This window comes from Triturus cristatus, chromosome 1_1 (assembly GCF_964204655.1).
Source record: "Triturus cristatus chromosome 1_1, aTriCri1.1, whole genome shotgun sequence".
NCBI classification, from domain to species: Eukaryota; Metazoa; Chordata; class Amphibia; order Caudata; family Salamandridae; genus Triturus; species Triturus cristatus.
Genome location: NC_140579.1, coordinates 575,695,042 through 575,715,625, shown reverse-complemented (window position 1 = coordinate 575,715,625; position 20,584 = coordinate 575,695,042). Strand labels below are relative to the sequence as shown.

The 20,584-nt window shown below is 43.0% G+C and overlaps 1 protein-coding gene across 2 annotated transcripts in view; it reads left to right on the top strand.

Moving 5' to 3' along the window:
• Positions 1–20,584, top strand: part of LGR6 (leucine rich repeat containing G protein-coupled receptor 6) — a 1,163,733-nt gene that overhangs the window by 144,119 nt on the left and 999,030 nt on the right. The window lies entirely within an intron of this gene.

Sequence of the window (20,584 nt, the reverse complement as noted above, 5' to 3'; positions counted from 1 at the left end):
CCAGTCATGAGCACGGGACTGCCACAGAGCCCACTCTAAGTATATGCAATGTTTTGGAACCAATGACTACAGTTAGGATTCTACCATAATGGTTATTATTTCATCTTTGAAGACCGTTAATAACGGGTATTTGCAATTTGTTCAAATTTGAGAAAATCTGATGTAATTTTCATGCAATGTAAATTTAGGACTGCTAAAAAAACAAATTGACTACTTTCAATCAAAATGGTTTTTTGAATCACATATAAGAAAAATTAGGCATTGAAAACAGATTTGTAATTTTTAAAGGAATTTGAAAAAGTGTGTTATCCATGGGATTAGAATGTTGCTAGCTGCATCCAAACAGCATTTTTTACCTCCAGATGTGTCTCTAAATTTGCTGTGTCTCTGCCAGAATAAAATTGCATTTTTAATATGCATTGTAGAAAAGAGTTAAGACGTTAGCTGCAATTTACAATGTAGTCTCCAGCTCTGTCTTTGGTGTTGCGTTGTTAATGTATGACCAACCTTAAAAGTATCATTTTAAGAAATGTGGAGTACCTCTTGCCCAGCTATTAAGATAGATATCTTCTCTTATTTCTTCTGTGTTAATACACAGAATCTCTTTAATGTGCATCACAAATACCTATTACGCAATCACAATCTCATCAAAACAAAATATATATTTGCGTGCAACATACAAGTTTATCCCTAAAAATGTGGTTAGATCTCTTGAATTTATCGAGGCTTGCTTCACTTTACACAGATGTTTTTCAGTTAAGTCCTTTTTTCACATTTTATTTTGCACACTGGTATGGAGTTATCTTTGTTTACATATGGGCGTACAATTCGACTGAATCATGAAAACGATACATTAGGAAATAGATTTTAAAATAGCGCTTGGAAAATGTGTTTCTTCTTTTCTTTATTTTGGATATCGATGTCACACAATTACAAAAAATAAATTTAATGGGAGAAAAAATTAATTTGTGAACCATGACCAGGGAGCCGGATTGATGGGGGCTCTGTAGCTAGAGCTTGACAGCAGGAGACCACACAACGAGCAAAAGGCCTGCAGGCAGAAGTCACGTGCGCTGCTGCCCCTGGGCATCTTTGAACTTCAGTAGGAATGAGGGCTGCCTGGCTTTTCATCAAGCCAAGCGCCGAGAAACCAGAACTTGACAAAAGATTGGTCTAGCCTGTATGAAAGCAGCCGAATTTCCAACATGTATGTACCAATGAAATACCGAAAGGCTGGACACGTCTCTCTGGTAGGCTACAACTCGCATGCATGATACGACCGACATTTCTTCAGCCCCTCACCCCCGGCTTTTCGAGTTATAGGTCTGTGGTGAATGTGGCTGAGACACTGCCCCATAAATAACTCTATTCTAACCTTACTGCGCTTTCAGAGGCAGTGCGGCGACTGACATGATATTTGAAAGGTTCTACCCTGGACTTACCAGTCATTTCGGCGGCCCGCCCTGAAAAGTCACTTGCAGTTACTAGACAGGTGACAAGTCAACCCCACCGGCTTTGTAGAAGTCTGTGACTGCCTGTCTAGCCTTTAGCGCAACAGGAAATGCATGACATTGCAATTGACCAGTTGTAATTGTTTTCTATTTAATCAAGTTAATTCCATTCATGTTGTTGGTTACACAACCATATATGACCAACAAGGAGAGTTCTACTGATTAAAAAACCCAACAGAAGCTAGTAGGAACTAACAGGCACCAGGCACCACGAATCAGTTGCAACATGCCACTGGAATGCTCTTCGCATCATTTCACTGTATGGTCAGGCTCCATATGCAACCAATTGAATCCAACAGAAACCATATGCAACTGGTTAACTGGAATTCCCCCCCAGCAATTTTAACATCGAGTCCCATCTACTCCGACTGGTAAAGGAAGCGTTAACAAATGGCCTTCATTTAGCCGGGAGGTGATAACCTTCGAGAACAATTAGGCGGCAATTACATGCTGCTCTCCCATCAGGAATTGTTTCCAGCCTCTGGGAGAGGAATTTCCATGGCTGCTTATTGGGAAAATAAACAGGGAGGCCCAGACCTACAGCATTGACAACACAAACCTGTGAGGAGGCACTGGCTGATGGGCGCATTCTGTAAATAGCACAGCCAGCTGCAAAGTTACCTCACAGGGAGACTTCCCAGTATGCTTACCAGACCACGTGGCCTAAGCAAACCAGAGCATTTCTCAAGAGGCTGGTGCAACGAAAGGCTAGGTGGGCTGGGACAGAATCAGTCACGTTTCATGCTGACCATTCAGTTCTTGGCCTCTTCCTGTGCATATTTCTTAATGGAGAATTGCACTCCATTCTCCTCTAGGGTTATCATATGGATCGAGTTGCCAGAGGACTTCACGTCATCAGGATACTATTTTCCAGGTTTGGACTTTGATTTCAAGCATCAATGCATTCTAGGAAACGTAAAACCCTGATTTGTGACAGGGAAACACGTGCCATGGTCCATGAAGCAATCTGGTAACCACAGCTGCCAATTGGCATACTATCAAGTTTGGTCTATCTTCAGCCACACCTGTGCTTTTTTATTTTTATTTTTAGCTAAGAGCACTTTTCATAGTCCCTTTTGAACCCTTACTTGCAGTGTTAAATACGAATCTAACTCAAAAGCCAGGAAGGGATGAAGGCGTCGTCCTTGGCGGCTATATGTATCACTATATAATCAATGTTACCATGATCGCCTACATACCAGGCAACTTTTATTAAGTTATATTTTAAATGAATGTTTCTTCTGGTTGAAAAATGCATAAACAATCACTGATCTACAAGACTGATAATTTAAAACAACCATTTTAAGACAAATGAGAAAACAGCACCAAATGCACCACTCAGCTAGTATAATTTGATTTAAATAAGTCCAAATCCTTAGAGTTTTTCTTTTTCAAAAACTTCTTCTTTATTGTGCAGTTTGTCATGCAATCATAAAAACTTCCAAAACAGCCAAAGCAGCCGACGCGTTTCGTCCACCTCTGGACTTCTTCAGGGCTGCAACAAATTTATACAAAAAAGCAATATAAATGACACACATAAGGACTGAGCACAAACAATTATGTCAACACAAATGAGGACATTAAGGACATTGTAGACGCATATCTAATACAAATGGACGTGAACACCAATACACTTACTTATAACCTATTTAACAATTAAAAATCTACATATAATAACGTCAAGGGAATCCATAGTTCGTAAAATGACAATTAATATTTACAATATCGTATTTGCGACATATTGAACAGTTGAAATAGCAGATGAGTGTGTGTAGAAAATATATGAACACTCATATAGGGCCAACATCATATGTTGCACAGAAAAGAGTGCTCAACAGGCGCATAATAATGAGCTATCTTCTCAAGATTCGCATTTGGCCTAAATCATATGTCATACGGAAAGGAGTACCCATCAGAAGCATAACAAAGAACATATCATCTCAGGGACTATGACAAGGCCAACCACAAAATCGTTCTCATAAAATATACTGAAGACAGTACATTTATCGTTTTGTAATGATGTCATTACAGTTATTACATAGTTTGAATGTAGATAGTGTAAATTGTGGCCACAGTAGGGGCAACTAGAAGGATGGTCTGTTAGTTTTTAAAGGAAATAGTGCATCTCTGATTCACTATTATGACCCATTTCCACACAACGGAGTCTACATATCCAACTAGCTTCATTTCTTCTTAAATCCTGTTCCCTATTTCCTCCCCTCGGTGATATCGGTATGTGGTCTATTCCAAAAAACCATAACTCATCAGACTTATGTTGTTCTTCCTGGAAATGCGATGTGACATACTGGGAGGAGTGTTCATATATTTTCTAAACACACTCATCTGCTATTTCAACTGTTCAATATGTCGCAAATACGATGTTGTAAATATTAATTGTCATTTTACGAACTATGGATTCCCTTGACGTTATTATATGTAGATTTTTAATTGTTAAATAGGTTATAAGTAAGTGTATTGGTGTTCACGTCCATTTGTATTAGATATGCGTCTACAATGTCCTTAATGTCCTCATTTGTGTTGACATAATTGTTTGTGCTCAGTCCTTATGTGTGTCATTTATATTGCTTTTTTGTATAAATTTGTTGCAGCCCTGAAGAAGTCCAGAGGTGGACGAAACGCGTCGGCTGCTTTGGCTGTTTTGGAAGTTTTTATGATTGCATGACAAACTGCACAATAAAGAAGAAGTTTTTGAAAAAGAAAAACTCTAAGGATTTGGACTTATTTAAATCAAATTATACTAGTTGAGTGGTGCATTTGGTGCTGTTTTCTTACATGTACACTCCAGTAATCTGGAACGGCATTGTGCTGGCGGGTGCTAACCAAAATTGCACACTTGTGGTGAATGGAACTTATCACCAGTAGATACATTGAGTTATCCTTAAATCCGGTGCTGTCCTAGTGGGATACCGCTAGCCTTGTGTGTTTTCTTTTGTTCATTTTAAGACAAATGTTGTATACAAATATTTTCTTCAAGATTATTAATATTTGGACTACCTGAACAGTTCTCATATTTATCAGGATACAATAAATCCCTGGTCTTAACTTTGGGGATAGCTTTACCAGAAGGCTCCATATTATCAGAGACCCCATGTCCAGACAGGATTTCTGTTTACAACCCATTTAACAAGAAGCATTGGTTCATTTGAGGAACCAGGAATATTACTCCCAAAAATGCACCTTGTTGTTACAGGAAGACTTAGGACTGGGCCACAGAATTCCTGCCTACAAACAGTCATCAGAAAATTGTCTCTAGCATAATCCTGGGATCATTTCTAAATGTGTAGAGGTATAAACAGTTTGATCCACATTCCGAAATTATGTGGTGAGGACTGACCCTTATTTCCAGTACCAGGTTTTCCCATTACAACCTAAAAGACTCTGGAATCTGTAGCCTCCCTTCACTTCAATTGAATGTATTAGTTGTAAGTTCAGCCATGGCCCATACAGGTAAGAGCAGTGGGGCGGTGGGGCCGAGTGGGGGGAGATTTCAACAGACGACCATGAGGGAAAATTAATTAATTAATCAATTTCCCCTCGTTGTCGTCTGTTGAAATCCACCCCACCTCTCTTACCTGCATGGGCGACGTCTGTATAAGTTGCAATAGTATGGAGATGGGATTCCCAAATGTCCCTCTTGACTAGAGGTGGGCGAGGCACCAATAACACGGGCCAGGCATGAGCCAGATACCTAGCACTGACTCACCTCGACGTCCCCTTAGAAACTTGAGCCTAAAATGAGCCAAGCATTCACGTGAGTGGGATGGCCTAGTGGCTATAGTTGCTGACCATGTAACATAGAAGACCATGTTCCCGGCCTCAGCTCAGCATCATGTGAATTTTAGCAAATCTCCCTGGCCTTAAAAAGAAGGCTCTAACTATATCTGCTGAAGACTGCTCTTAGGCCCATGGGCAAGGTTTGTGCTACGTAAATCTTCCCAAAATGAAATGTGTCTTTTGCCCATCACCCATGCTCTAATCTGAACCTCAATTAATTAAGGACAAAGCATTAACCTTTGATGTTACAAAGAGATGCCATCTAATGACTGAATTGCGCAGTGTGAAACTGGAAAATCTGTGATCAGTCCCGGATTCCCTGCTTGGCCAATTGCATGATCCTAGTCAAATCTTTTATTTCACAACCCTCCTTTTTGTTTAATATTACATAGGACAGCACATTCAACTACATGAATTCAGGATGTGTGCTGTACAAAAACTTATTTTGTGTTTTATTTAATAGCCTATAATGTTTCATCATATATAATAAAATCTAGGCAACATCTAAGGTATACGTGACAACTGACTTGCCTCTTAGTTCACTAGTAAGCCTCTTCACCAAGGTGGAGACAGGGATGTTTCACAGTTCATGTTTAAAAATTCTTACTTTTAATAAATACTTTAAAAATAATCTCATGTACTAAGGAGAAACGCTTCCATGTGGTAAATAAATACACTTGCTTGAATGTTCAAGGCACTTTATCATAGTCTGACATGTTTGTTGTATGATTTACATTCCAAATATTTTCAAGGATCGGCTCGTGCACAGGCTCTTGGAGGGAGAGTCAACATTTGGCTCGGCTCTGGTTTGGCTCTCCTAGTTAATTTGTTGGCTCGCCTATATCTCTCTTGACTGATGTCACCCGGTAACCCTGAGAGTTAATAAGTCAGCATAGATTATTGACAGGTACCCAATGGCACGTGGTACTCATTGCATTAATCCGTTGTCCGCTAGTATTGCAGTGCATCTGTGTCTGCTTATTTTAGCTAAAGCTACAACTCCCCAAATTCATTGGATATGATAGTGAAAGACAATATTTTGAATCATTTTGTCCCTGGTGACATTGAGCTAATCCTAAATTGTTTAGCGAATTTATCAGAACCAATGATTATGAAGGCACTTCAATTTCCAAACCCATTTAAATCATGGGCCAACCTCTACCCATGACACTGAGCGAGCAAGCCCCTTTACATAATGTCCTAAACAGAACACATCTGACTCTAGGTGGTATTGGGGAGAGAGTGGGTGTTTACCATGCCTATTCATCAGTGGCTTTTCTAACAGGTATTGCTCTGAATTGTTTATCAACACATTGGACAGGGTTGCCTGTTTTAGCTACAACTAATTTCTCTGTTTCTCTGCCTGGTGCAGGGCTGGGGAACAACCAGGAAGGTTGTCCCGCCTGGGCAAGTTGACTGCAGCCTGGCTTGCTCCCCCCTATGCCGCATTATCGTGGGGATAGGGCTAGTGGCTGGGGCCCTCGGATGATGTTTCAACTTATTTTCGAACTAACCAACCAGTTGAGATTTAATGCTATGCTATATAAAATAACCATGTTATGTCTATATTCTTTGCGCTCACTTCCCACCAATACTCTTTACGCTCACTTCCCACCAATACTGGCAGATTGAATCTACACTGCTAGTTTAAATTGCACATCGTTTGTACACACCAGTGTAACGTTTTTTTTTTGTGTTTAGACTCATGTATCTGTTTCGTATGTTATATGTAATCCATGTACTCTGAAGTCCTTATGTAATGTACTTGATTCTATTGTAAAGCGCTCTGACACCTACAAGTACACGCTATATAAAACAGATAAATAAATAAATGCAGACGTTTTGAAAGAGGAGGATGGGGGGGGGGGGGGGGAGGCTGAATTGTACTTGGAGGTGTCAAGCCCTGGCCAAGAGGAGCAACATGCTGAAGCAGTGCTGTGTTTGTAGTGAAAAAAAGAAGTGGGGCAGTAAGCCATTCTGTATTGAGCTGTTCTTTCTTCACTCATGTCCTTGCTGGAAGAGGGTGACAAAGGAGAGGCGAATGCTTCAAACAAGCCTCAAAGTGCACCCAGACCCCATTTCTGATAAAAGATCACACTGTGAATACTTTTACACTTTAGGGAGACCGTGGTGCCCGTACCATGTTGTCAATCATGTATTTGATTGAATTATTAAAAGGGATAACAAAACATAACTGCAAAATGTGAACTATAAGTTTGTTTGCAGCTCCCATTTTTATAAAAATTATTCTGAAAAATATGGTTTTCATTCTAGGGGACCCCAATGCTTTTTTTTTATTTAAAGGGGAGCACAGCATTAAAATGTTTGAAGAGCACTTCCGTAGAAGTAAGACTGCACTTTATCCAGTCCTCTCTGTGACTCTGCGTTATAGTTTGACCAACGTAAATCAAGACTAGATGTCCTGAAAAGGCACTGCCCTTTGCACCAAAATGTCCGGCACGGATTTAAGGTTGTCAAGCCAGGAGGGAGCAGCCCTTTAATACTTAAAAATATAGTATAAGTCCTAAACATATGCTTTAATACTTGTTTCTTGCTCTGCGGGGTTTGCAGTTTTGCTCTACACATTACAAATGCACCCCTACAAGATCCAGAGAGGACTACAATAACGAGAATAGCACCCGACAGCGTTAGAGCTCTCCGTTTATGGGTGCCCACCCCTTTACCCCCACCGCCTTGATACTTCAAGCTCCCCTTGGCTTCTCCCATATTACCACAGCACCCTCTTGACATTCCTCTGACAGCTCCTCTATGACATCCTTTGAGGCACGCCCTCTTGAACAAGACTCGCTCTCCCTTCTGCTCTTAAGTCACCTACAGCCGCTCTCCCTCCAAGGTAAACATCCCAGGGCTCATCTGTTTCTGGCTAGGTCAAGTGAAACTTCATAAATCAGCCCCAGGGAGGCCCGGAGAGCTTCTAGGCTCAGCTCCTGTCCTCTGATCTCCAAGTGAGGAAAAGCCCAAACCTGCCACAAAACGAGTCGTGGAGGTGCTTTGAAAGAAGCCTTTTGATTCCTGCAGGAGCTGCTGAAGGTTTAGCCTCTGCCACACACACGCCTCAGCCCTGCGCCTCTGGAGGGCTGGAAGGGCTGGAAGGGCCAGGCACTTCTGACATATGAAAGACTCTATCATGGCCTAAACACTCACAAGCATGCCCACCCGGTGGCCTTTGACCCTAGTGTAAATTCTAGTTTACCGGTTATACTTAGTTTGTGCAGTATACTGTCACCTATGTATTTGTTATGGACGGCTTCCACTGTGAATACCAGATCCTAAATCAGGTTATTCTTTGCTGTGGCGTGGTAACAGTGATAAATAGAAATTGTGAGTCAATGTTGCTACATCAATAAAAAAAATTCCAGCCTGCTAAAAGCCTGTCTTTGTGGGCCTGGTTCTAGCACAGTAGTGGGAGGGGAGAGGGAGGATCGAAGTGGGGGATGGGGGGGGGGGGCACAAAGGGTGGTAGTGAGGGCCTTTCCACTGAGCATATATATTCAACTATCTAGAACCCCAGAACCAGCATAGGAAAGAATTGCAATCCATTCAGTACTGGTTAGCAGGACATTCCAATAGGTCAAAGTGACACCACACTATTGGAAACCCTCCTAATTTCACTGTGGGAGAGTGTGCCTCTGGCTAGTACAATAAGACTGTAAGAGTTGGGACTTTAGAGGCTATATTGATAAAAGAACATTCTTAACTGTAATCAATGTTCTTTTTTTTAACGATATATTTTATTCGCAGTTAATTAAAACCTTACAAGCCTTTTAGAACATTAATGAAAACATCACAAAAATCTGTCTGCAAATAAAATAACAATACGTGCTATTATTCACTATACTATACATTTCAGACTCTGTATCACAGACAAAATGGTGCATGAAAAGATAATCCACATATTTCAATACCATGCAGTTCAAATCTCAATGGAAAAACAGAATATGCTTGACATATTCAACCCGTCTTATCACTTAATGCTAAATGATGGCAACTATCAGTGACACTATGGGTAAATAGACAATCCTGATCCTCGTGTGCTTTTTAATTCTCTTAGGGCTTCTCAAGACTACATAGTTGGCAATAAGGAGTGTGACTGCACAAAAGGTATAATAATCAAGAGAGACCTTATTTTATCCTACTGACATATCATGTATGGAATCTGTGCTCGCTATGCATATGTTAAGCACATGTATTTTTGACCTTGAATTGGAAGAGTACCCAAGGGAGAGTCAAAGCAGTGTTAAAAGGAGTAACAAGGAAAAAGCAATGCAAATTTGGTTGTCACCACCATAGTCACAGTTATGTGGGCAATGTAAAAAGTATAATAGGAGTCCAAAACATTTGCTGTAATTAAAGCAGAAAGTGGAGGAATGTGTTTTTTTTTGTAGGTCTGGCGTTAGCGAAGACATTTTGAGTTTATCAAAATAATATCTATCATAAACTTACTTATAGGAACTTTCAGCCAGCACTCTTCATCCATTGATCTATTATTGTGTCATTCATATTCTTCTTCCTCCCACTACAACAAACGACATGGAACCGTGGTGCAGCCCACTTCAGCCCTTGGCTGACTGCCCTGAAGTGACGTGACTGCATTCTTCCCTTTCACAAAGAACACTTCCACAGCCAAAGTAGTTCCCCAATATGCAAAGGATGTACTAAGGCCTTTTGAGTCCAAATACATATTTTTGCTTTTAGCTAATTTTCTTTTTTTGATTGAGAAGGGTGCCACAGCTTCCACAACAATAACCTTTTCTAAATGCATGATAAAACAAACCAAACATTGACAATGCCAGAAGGCTGGTGACCAACGCCAGACCTCTTGTCTTTGCAAATGCTTTTAGTAGGATGTGTTCAAGAAAAGCTGCATGTAAGTATAAAGTGCTCTTTTAAAAATAATAGTATAGGAGCAAAACAAATAGAGTTTCACAATAATACTAAACCAATGCATCCTGAATATTTGTTATGTACCTTTACCAATATGTACAGCTAGAGTTAGGAAAATGAGTTTGTTATCTTTTTATGTGAATTACATACAGAAATGTCAAATTGTCATGAGGTTCACTGTAAATTTCTACGGCCACTTGAAATTTGTATTCTGCTAGTATAATTCACACAACTTCCAACACTTCGTATTGTATTTTTATGTGAAATAATCCCTCTTAACATATTTGGGGCTTTCTCGAGTAAATAACCCACTGCGAGAGCACCAGAACAACACGAACTTACTGAGTGGCTCTTGTTTGCTGCAATTGTGTTTGTTGCACCGTTTTTAGTGATAAAGAACTTCCTTGAATCCAAAATAAACTTGAAGATACATTTTACAGCAAACTGTGGCTCAATGCCAGATTTGCATTTCATGTAATTTTGCATAATTTTTATGAAATTCCGTTTAATTATGTAAAAGAAAGTTCCATGAATATTGCTAACCCCAATACATTTCCTAAGTTCACATCAGTGGATGGTGCCTGGGCTAGGACCTAGAGCAGTCACGAACAGGCAGTAAAGAGCATAGTTAAGTAGATCACAAGAGCACGAAGAAGTCATGTGATCATATGAAGAGGCAGCATAAGAGCAGAGGTGCGCAGACATAACATAGAGCAATTACACAATGCACACCGAGATATGCACATTATTACATAAAGAGACTAGGGGGGATTTGCAAATTGGCACATCATGATTCAGTCACTCGTAGGAACATCAGATGCATTGGACACATCATGGAACATAGACATGCATAGTGTGGAGGAACTCTACACACGTACATCTGCAGGGACACAACTTCTACTCTCAGCAAGGCCATTGCATGCCTGTCTTGTTTCTTCGGTTGGTAAATCGAGTACCCTTAAGGTGGGCACTATTGATGCCCATTAGTTCCAGCTCTTAGAGGAACAAAACTGTGGAGAAGTGCTCTATACAAATTTATTATCGTGAAAGCGCAGAATGACCTTAAAAGTTGTGGAAGAATAACACATTCAAAAAATCCTGGAGTAATAAGCACACAATCACACCCACAGGAACACCAGGAAGCTCTCTCACATATGTACATTAAGGAGCTGAGGACATAATGGAATGAACTGCAAGAACTGCAAAATGCTACTATCCTTGTAACTCTCCCACACCCATTTATGTCGTCTTTAAATATCCCACAATGTTGCGGCATGAGTAATGCATTTTTGTGACATACTCAGAGTTTTTGAAGTATGAGGGTTTGCACCTGTTCCCCATTACCCGCAATGCCAGTACACAGAAAGGCAGCAAGATTACAATACCTCCCATTACTGCATGGGTGTTCCTTCCACAACACTTGCTCCCTCCAAACTCTGCACCCGTTCACTTTTGTTTAAATCTAGTGCAGGCCAGAGGCCTTATTACTGCACACTTCTTAGAGCTTCCAAACCCGTGTGAGCAGCTCTGCCTGCAGCTTAGGCTCCAAAGCCGAGAAAAGACGACACAGGGGAACCTCTCACCCACCTCTACAGCAAACAAAGCACCATCTTAGAGGTGACTGTTAAAAAGAAACAAAGCACTCCATGCTCCCGAAGGCATGAGAAGATCGTAATTCTAGCAGAGTTGCAGGAAATATAGACTTTTGGCAGAGTTCCTAGAAATAATCAGTTCTTTAACATGTGATACCACCATGCCCAAAAGAATGTGGAACATATGTTTAAATTGTTTAAAATATGAAACACAATTGCAGAAAACAATATTTGTGATTTTAGTGGGGCACTTTTTCAAGACACATGTACACACCTCTTCGAACCAGAGGTTATCTATTGGATTAGAAGATAGCAGGGAATAGGCTGATGAGGACTTGCTGACACTGCCAAGCCTATACACCATCTAGCCAGACATTGCTTCCCCAATCGCAATAGATCTTAAGATTTTGTAGCATAATTGTGAAAAAATAAGTTTGTTATTCTAGGAAGCCGACTATTTTTTTTTCTTTTACATGCACATGGGGAGACACAGCTATAAAACGTTTGAAGGCCATTGTTTTATTGGTTTGGTTTGGGTTGAAAGCTTGTTTGAGTGCAAGGGGTTTGGCATGGTTTTGAGGAATGGCTGGTTTAGTCTAGGGCTAGTTACAGAGATGAGGGCATCCATCACGAAGGAGCGGTCAATCAGATCAGGTAAAATTGTGCTTTGAAATGAACATGGTAGAGGTTACAGCTTTTCTACTTGGCCAACCCCAAAAACCTCAAGTCTTAGCCCCTACAGGCTGCATTCTCCAACACAATCTTGTCCAGGGTAGGAGTGGGAAACCAAAAGCAGCCCTGGCAATAATGCTCAAATCAGCCTCACTCCCTTCCTCCCCCTATCTTTCTCTTACCAGCCAGCCACTCTCTCCTTCTCTTCTCCCTGTTTGGGCTCTTTTTCTATGCCTCCTTCCTTCCTCTCTTTTTTCTCTGTTTGAGGATCCCCTGTGCATGAGGAAAAAGTGACAGAGCCACCAGCAGCAGGTCTTGGTTTTTAAAACTGACCTCCAACAGCTCCAGCCCCCTGGGGAAATGCCCAATCGATAAAAGGCTAGTCTAGCCTTGATCATAACCCGAGCACTCAGCCCAAATCATGCTGTTTGTGAAACCTCATACCACTTTAATGTAAATGTAATCATAACACAAGCACACAGTCTCTTGGGAGCAAAGGCTGTAGTTTTATTCTCAAAAAGTATTTTTCAATAGCCCGCAGGCAGGCATTCGGTCAATAATTACGTAGTACAGTGATTCAGCCATGGCCGATAATCACAATGAAGTGGCTTGGTAGTCTGTGTGGCATAGTGGTCCCTAACCTTGTCATGCTCAACTTGCTACCTTGTCTAACTGTGTAGGTAAGTCTAACATCAGAAAGTCTGGACTACAAGTGCCTTGTTCCTTGTACTGGGGACCCCACGCAAACAACTGTCTAGCCCTGCCATAAGTAACCCAAAGTAAGCAAACATACACCAAGAGTGCAAGTGCTTTAGGCTGTTGCACACTTGGTGTATGTTTGACTAGATTGGGAGGGCATGCGCTGGCCTAATTACCTCCCGCTCTCTTGTGATTGTATTAGATTAATCCAATGTGAGCAGCCTATGTCCACCTCCCCATCTGTTGTGCTGGTGGGAGGGGGGGAGCATTTTATTCAACTCCCAACCATTTACCAGTCATCGGGCTACTGTCCTTACGTGGCTTGCACGCCCTTCTTTATCCACATCCTGCAAGCAAGGAGGCCTCTATGATGTTTGACCTAACCAGGTTTGTCCCCTTGCGGAACAAATGTACCCTGTTTCCTACATAGTATTCTGCCATCTTAACATTGGTTTATCAGTGTCTGATTAGCTTGAAATCATTGCTCTTGCAAAATGAACTAACATTTCAATTTACATTTTGATCTATCTACCACACTGTGTGACCCTACCCCCCTCCTAGGTATTACCTCCAACCATTTTTTTGTAGTCTTCAGGTGCATGCTCAGCACGGTAACCACAAACACCTAAAATATAGCCTGTCAACAGGGTCATTGTCCCATTTTCTTGACACCATTGCGCCCCATTCGTGAGTACCCTGCATGCTTTTTTAGGTTTCACCTACACAGAGCTTGTGCTGTGCTTACAAAATCTCCTGTAAAGAAAACAAATCTTAAAAGGGGATTACAACCCACACATTACTTACCCTTACTTATCATTGGGTGTTTCCAATGTCACTCTGGTTTCCTTACTTCCTACTGGTCAGCACCTCGTCCTCGCCTCTGGCTTCTTCCTGGGCTTCCAGTCCTCCTCCCTGTCGTGGAGAATGGACCAAATGCAGCTTCCTGTGGCCAATGTCCTTCCACTGGCCACAGGCTTCTACGGGTACTATTTGGCATGCACTCTTAGAGGGTGCTTGTATCTGCAGTCCCTATCTTTCACCCCCGCCCTCCTAGCACTCTCTGTGGTGTTCTCCCCTTCCTCCTGCTTGCTCTCCGTAGTATTCTTCACCCGCCCTCCTCCCACTTGTCATAGTATCACCCAAATCCCCGCCTCTGATGACTTTCCCACCCTCCTCCTTCGTGTTGTTTGACCCACCCCCAACCCCACGCTGTTTTCTTACATGTTGCACAGCAACGCGGCTTAAAGGGGAAAAAAGTCATATGGCACGGTCAATGCTGACCACATTATATTGCTAAAAAAAAAAAAAAATGCTTTTACTGCAAGCCATGTTACACAGCAGCTTGTGCTGCTGTGCAACTTGTAAAAAAATTGACAGAGCCAATATTTTTCACATGGATGAAACTTATTGACTTTGCCAATGCTTGTTCGAATTTCGCTCTGCTAACACCTTGCCGCCTCCTTCCCACGCCATTGCAAAGCACCTAACCAAAAGGGCAAAAACAACTGCCCTTCAACTGCGCCATAGTTCGTAGTTTGGCCACCCCACGTAAGTGTAATTCAGTGGGGTGGCTTCAGCGGGGTTAGTATTCAGGCACACCGAGGCCCGCTCTGGGGGAGGTCTTTGCCATTTCCTCTTATTAAGCGGTGTCAGGAGTACTGTAGAAATGCACAATAACAAAGGGAATGATGGACAGAGCGTTTGAGCAAATCAAACACTCACCCCCAGTCAACTGATCTGGGTTTAATCCATCCTCATTCTTTAGCTCACTCCACCACCCCAGTTCAGACATGGCCATATGCAAATCAGTCTGACCCTGTGCCTCATGGGAACAGTCCAGCCCGAACTGCCAAGCCATGTCTTCCCTGGACCGGAAACAAGCATCCTGGGACCGGTTTTCGGGTTCATAACCCTCATCAGCCGGGCTATCTTGAATCCAGTGGCAAAGTGAGCAAGGGACCCACGTCTGGGCATACCAAGCCAATTAATAGCGTTTCAGCACAGTCCCTGGACTGACAGCTAGGGCTGGGTTTTCAGCTGTCAGTTGTTTCCAGATGTGGTTGCTTGGTTAACCGCTGTCCAGTAAACCTGGACAGAGACCACCCACTGCGGGCACAGGTGTTCTCTCGACACTGACCCTGGGTGAGTGAACTAATCGGGAGAAAGACCCACGAGGCCTTGTGTTAACTCATGACCCCTCCACCTGCAGCTCGGAGGTCAAGTATCCACGTGTGGAAGGCGTCAGGAAATTATAGGTTGAACACAGTCATGGTAGAGCACGGCAAGAGCACTTACATAGCGCCGGGAGGAGCCTCCTGTTTTATCTGAGCACCGCTCTATGCGTAGACAGTCTTTCAGACTTCAGACAGGGTGCTGACCGCTCTTTTCTGAGAGTGGTGGAGAACGTTGCGCGCCTCTGTAGTCTGGTCAGGGCTGCGCGCTCAGGACACGCACAGAGCTGTCAAGAACTGCTTGCGGTGAGAAGAGATAACATCGCTGTGTCTGGTCTGTGTTACATTTCAGAAGGGGAAAGTGGAATAGTACAAAAAACAATCGGGAGAATGTATTTGCCCCCATTGACTTCTATGGAAGCAAAGGGGGTTTCAGACAAGAGACAGCTAAAATAAAGCCATTTTTTTGTTTTAAAAACCGGGGGTCTCCCGCCTAAATCGGGTCAATTAGCAAGTATGATAACATGTTTGTGTTGTACACAGAGCCATTGCTTGAATATGGCGACCTGGCTGTATCTGTCCCTTGCATTGGAGGCATGAGTTATGTGCGCTCAAGCTGTGCCTGTTCTGTATGTGAGGGAACTGTGCCCTGCTGCCTCTGCTGTCCATCCCTGTTTATATGAGGGAAGCTTGGGCTGCTGATTGAACAGTACCGGTTGCATGTGTACTTGAGTGCAGCGTCTGCTGCATGTTATGTAGTTTGCATGCATGTATTAGGGAAGCTTGGGCTTCTGTTTGCGGTATACCTGTTCCTTGTGTGGGAAGATTGCACTGGCTATGTCCGTGCTCTATTTCTGTATGTGAAGTAAGCTTGCACTCCTGATATGTGTGCAGTATCTATTCCCTGTGTCAGAGAGGTTTGCAATGCAATGACTGTTCTTTGTGTGAGGGAAGCTTGCGCTGGCACTGTCCATGTGTAGAGGCTAAAGAAACCTGACCAGCAATGGCACTAACTATGGAAGGCAGCCTCCTACGGAAATGATTCCGCTGCTTGCACTAGCAAGACGGGGAAAGTGCCTGGTTCAAGTCAGAAGTGGCGTAACATTGGCCTCGAGCTCCAAGGGAACCCCTCAGCAAAAGTGGAAGGTGATGGGCTGAGGGGGGGGGCGACTTGGAGTACTTTGCAAGGGGTGCCCGACAAGTTTTGTTAAGTCACTGCATGTCAGACCACAAACTTAACATATTCTTCTGCAATTGAGCGTGTAGAAGTAGAGTTCGGCCATCTGTATCTCAAGATGTACCTGCATTGTGTTCCCAGATTACATTGCATGTATTTTCCAAGTCATATTCTTGGAGCTTAATGTTACATATTCAGGTTTCAACAACATCAATGCTATGGGTTTGTGGTAGATTGTAAAGAAAAGCCTCTACCTACGTTAAATGTCTTTCCAAGTAGAAATGTCACTTATTTCAGAAGGACTATCCAATTCTACAACTACATACCAAAAAGTACAAAATGGTTATTAAAGAAAACACAGTTAAGTACTTTAAAGGAGAAGACAATATGGAATGCCTGAGGTGAATTTGAAATGGTTTCAGAGCTGCAATGTCTTCTACTCATAGCCAAACACGCCCTGAGGTCAGATCACCAATCAGACATACACCCAAGTACGAATGCACTCCTGTGGCTTTGGTGTGAAATGCCATGTAAAATACCTCACTGGATTCAGATCCATCCAGCAAAATTCCTGGAAAGCAAACAAAGACCCTTTGTAATATTAAATTGAAGATAATGTACTGAGCCGTGGGTGGCCTATTGAATATAATTTGAGCAGGGTAAGTACAGGTGTTGCATCATAGACTTTTTTGATAAACATGTTTGTAGGCGGTCAGGGCCGGCTAGGGGTGCGAACTGTTAGTAAGGTGTCATCATAGGTATTTCCACCTGCCATCAAATTAATAATTCTACATTTAAATGTAGTATTCAATCAATAGTGTTTGCATAATAAAGTATTACAAAAGCATTGACTGGACAATCATTTATTGTGTGTTGTTTGTTGCATGCCTGCGGACTAGGGTACTAGCCCTGATCATCTCCCTTGAGTTGGCCTTGGACTACTTTGCTTCGCTACCCAAGAGATTCAAGTGCTACAAAAGGGTTCTTGGTTCCCAGTAGATTGAAGTTTGCAGACTTATTACTTGTGAAGGACTCACATCCTAAGCAACTAATAACCCACTTTCTTACAATGCTGATAGAAATTTCTTGCAAGTGACTGGATTGGGTTTGCAATACATTGCATGAGTAGGGGCCCCTACTAGCCCTAGGCCTAGGCACCTTCAGAGGGACTCTGAGCCACATTAGGCTCATCCTGAACGCCTGTACAGAGGGCTTACAACTGGCCAGCACATGCACCTGAATACTACGTTCATGAATCTAGACTTGGAAAGTCATTTTATGAATTTAAAGCTTGGATTAAACATAATAGATTGTAGTTGAAACCGATTCAAATCCCAGGCACCATCAAGATAGATTTCCCTCTGATGCCAAAACCACTTACTCCTGTGACTAGCACCTTCTGGGCCACTGCGGCACAATCCTGTGCTACACAATCCCAAATTACCTCAAGTCCCTTACGGTAGCTGAGCATGTAAACTAATAGAGCTTAAGATGAGGGCTGGTGAACAGGTATATGAGGTGAGGCATTAGCAGTCTAGTAGCTCCGAGTCCTGCACATCAGGGTTGGTGTGGTTTAAATCTGCATAATGATGTGAGATCTCTAGTGGCAAAGCTTCTATTCAGGCATATAGGAATTTCTCACAGCACAATCCTCGCCCTCGCTGTTGGACTGAGATGCATTAGTAAACCTGCCTGAGATGCATTGGTAAACCTGCCTGAGATGCATTGGTAAACCTGCTTGAGATCAGTGCTTAATTTGAGCCGGGTCTTTTCGGTGCTAAGCTCCGGCACTTAATTGGTTTCCGGTGCTCGGCACCTAATTGTTAACACCATACTTAGAAAAGTCCACTACATGGTTGCCTTGCTCATCTAATTTAGAGATGAGCAGAACAATGGTAGTTTAGACTACAATATACATTAAAATTGCTAATACCTACCTCCCCAGCCTTCCGTTTAGCTTTGTGGACCTGGAATAACGCATTTTCATGTGAGAGAGATGGTTAGTAGTTTTTAGGTCTCGCCTAGCTATTGCGTTTCCGCAATCGCTATGCGAGACTCTAGTAAGAGGGGCATTTCAAAGTGCTCCCAAAAGTGGATTGCATGGCGAGCACGCGCACAATCACGTGCATCGTGCCGCCATGCAATCCGTTTGGGGAAGCGCTTCAGGCCACTGGCGCGTGCACAGCCTCGGCATCATACTTCAAAGGGTCCGCTCCCCCGCCTGGAATGCGCTCCCCCGCCCCGCCACAGCATGCCGAGAGATTGTTTCCTGAGCGCGAAGGGGAGCGGAACACAAAAAACAACACTGCGCGCACCCCTCTCCGGGGATGCAGCCGATATCCCCAAGCCCGTGAACTGATATTTTTAAAGTATAGAAGTGGTATCCGGTTCTGGCCCTTCTCTGATGGCTGCATCCAATAGAAATACATATTGTTTGACTATGACTGCCCACTGGAAGTTAGCCAATCTCAAAAATGGGCTTATGGACAGATTACCGCTTACCCAGCCATTCACACCAGGCATAAACCCCCATCCTGACCCTGACTCCGGTTGCCCCTCTATACTTTGGTCCTGGGTGAGAGAGCCAGCCTCCCGTCAACCCCTCCAGTAACCCACCACTGAGCAGGTACCAGGAAGGGGCACACCCCGGCAGCGCCGACTCATCCCAAGAGAGCACACAGCCTGTTCGTTTGTCTCCACCTTGCAGTCTGCGGCGGGAGAAGTGTTGCCGGCCCGGACTTCGACATCAACAACTTTAGTGGTTTCTGTTCCGCTTTCTGATAGGGACACTTCGCCTCACGCGTGTTTACGTGCGTGGCTTCGAGCTGCCTCAGTTTAAGGATTTACGTCACTTGCAACCCTGCTTCGTGTAAGCACGAGCGCAGATGGGGGTGTGTATACTGTGTGGATGGCCATCGCTCGGGGTCCTTTGGGTCTTGTTGGTCCCGGATGAGGATTTTTAGTGCAGCAGGTTTCACAGCGCTTAAATGTAATGCTGCCGCACGGCTCGTCAGTGGATACAAGGACTCATCGCAAGTCAACTTATTTGTATTTATAAAGTGCGAACCTACACTCTACATCAGTTGGGGATTTACACATTTGCATTTCACAATGGCATTATAGATATTTGTTTACATATGTACAATTTTAGATAAAAGGAGATTTAGTGATTTAACCAGAATTACACAATTTGTAGTCAAGTGCAGGGGCTGAGGTAAAAATACCTGTTCCTGGCAGGCGCAACTTAGCCACTAGAACACCCTCCTGTAGTAATTTGGTTGACTACATCTCGGAGACAGAGTATTGGAGCATTTTATCATCCACAACACTGCTAGGCGCTACATCCCATAACAGCACCTCGGTGGTCATCACTCACGATATGGAAACACTTCCCCACATAAGATCAAAAGAAAAACAAGCATTGGCATAGACAATAGGTCTCGCCTTTGGGACCTTTTCAGTGTTTAGCCATGCAACAGTTGCATAACTAAGCACTTATAAGGTCCCAAAACCGAGACCTAATGGCTTTGCCAATGCTTGTGTTGGCAGCGATGACGAGGGTGATGGGTACTGCAAGATGCAGTGGCCTCCTGGTCAGAGCCCTGGCACTTAATATTTTAAAAATTAAACACTGCCTGAGATGCATTGGTAAGCCTGCCTGAGATTATGCATTGGTAAACCTGCCGGAGATGCATTGTAAACCTCCCTGACATATCAGTAGTTAAATAGCAGGAGAAACTCAGATGAAACCCAAGGTGCCCTTATTGATGTATGTCTGTTCTCAGTAGTAGAAACACATGCATACTTCAGGACCAGAATGAGTTACAACTGATGCATTCGAGTTAGCAGTGAAATCTCAGGTTAAATGTAAGACATGCTATTAGCTATGTACTGACTTCTAAATGTGGAAAATCCTAAAGTACTTCACTTCAAGACAGAGGGGCATTTACAGATTCCAGTGGTGGAAAAGGAGTGTCTCCAAACAGGAACGAGGAGCAATGATAGATGCCCATCAGATCCATAGAGTGGAAAAGTATGAATAGCTCCTGTCAGGATTGGGTC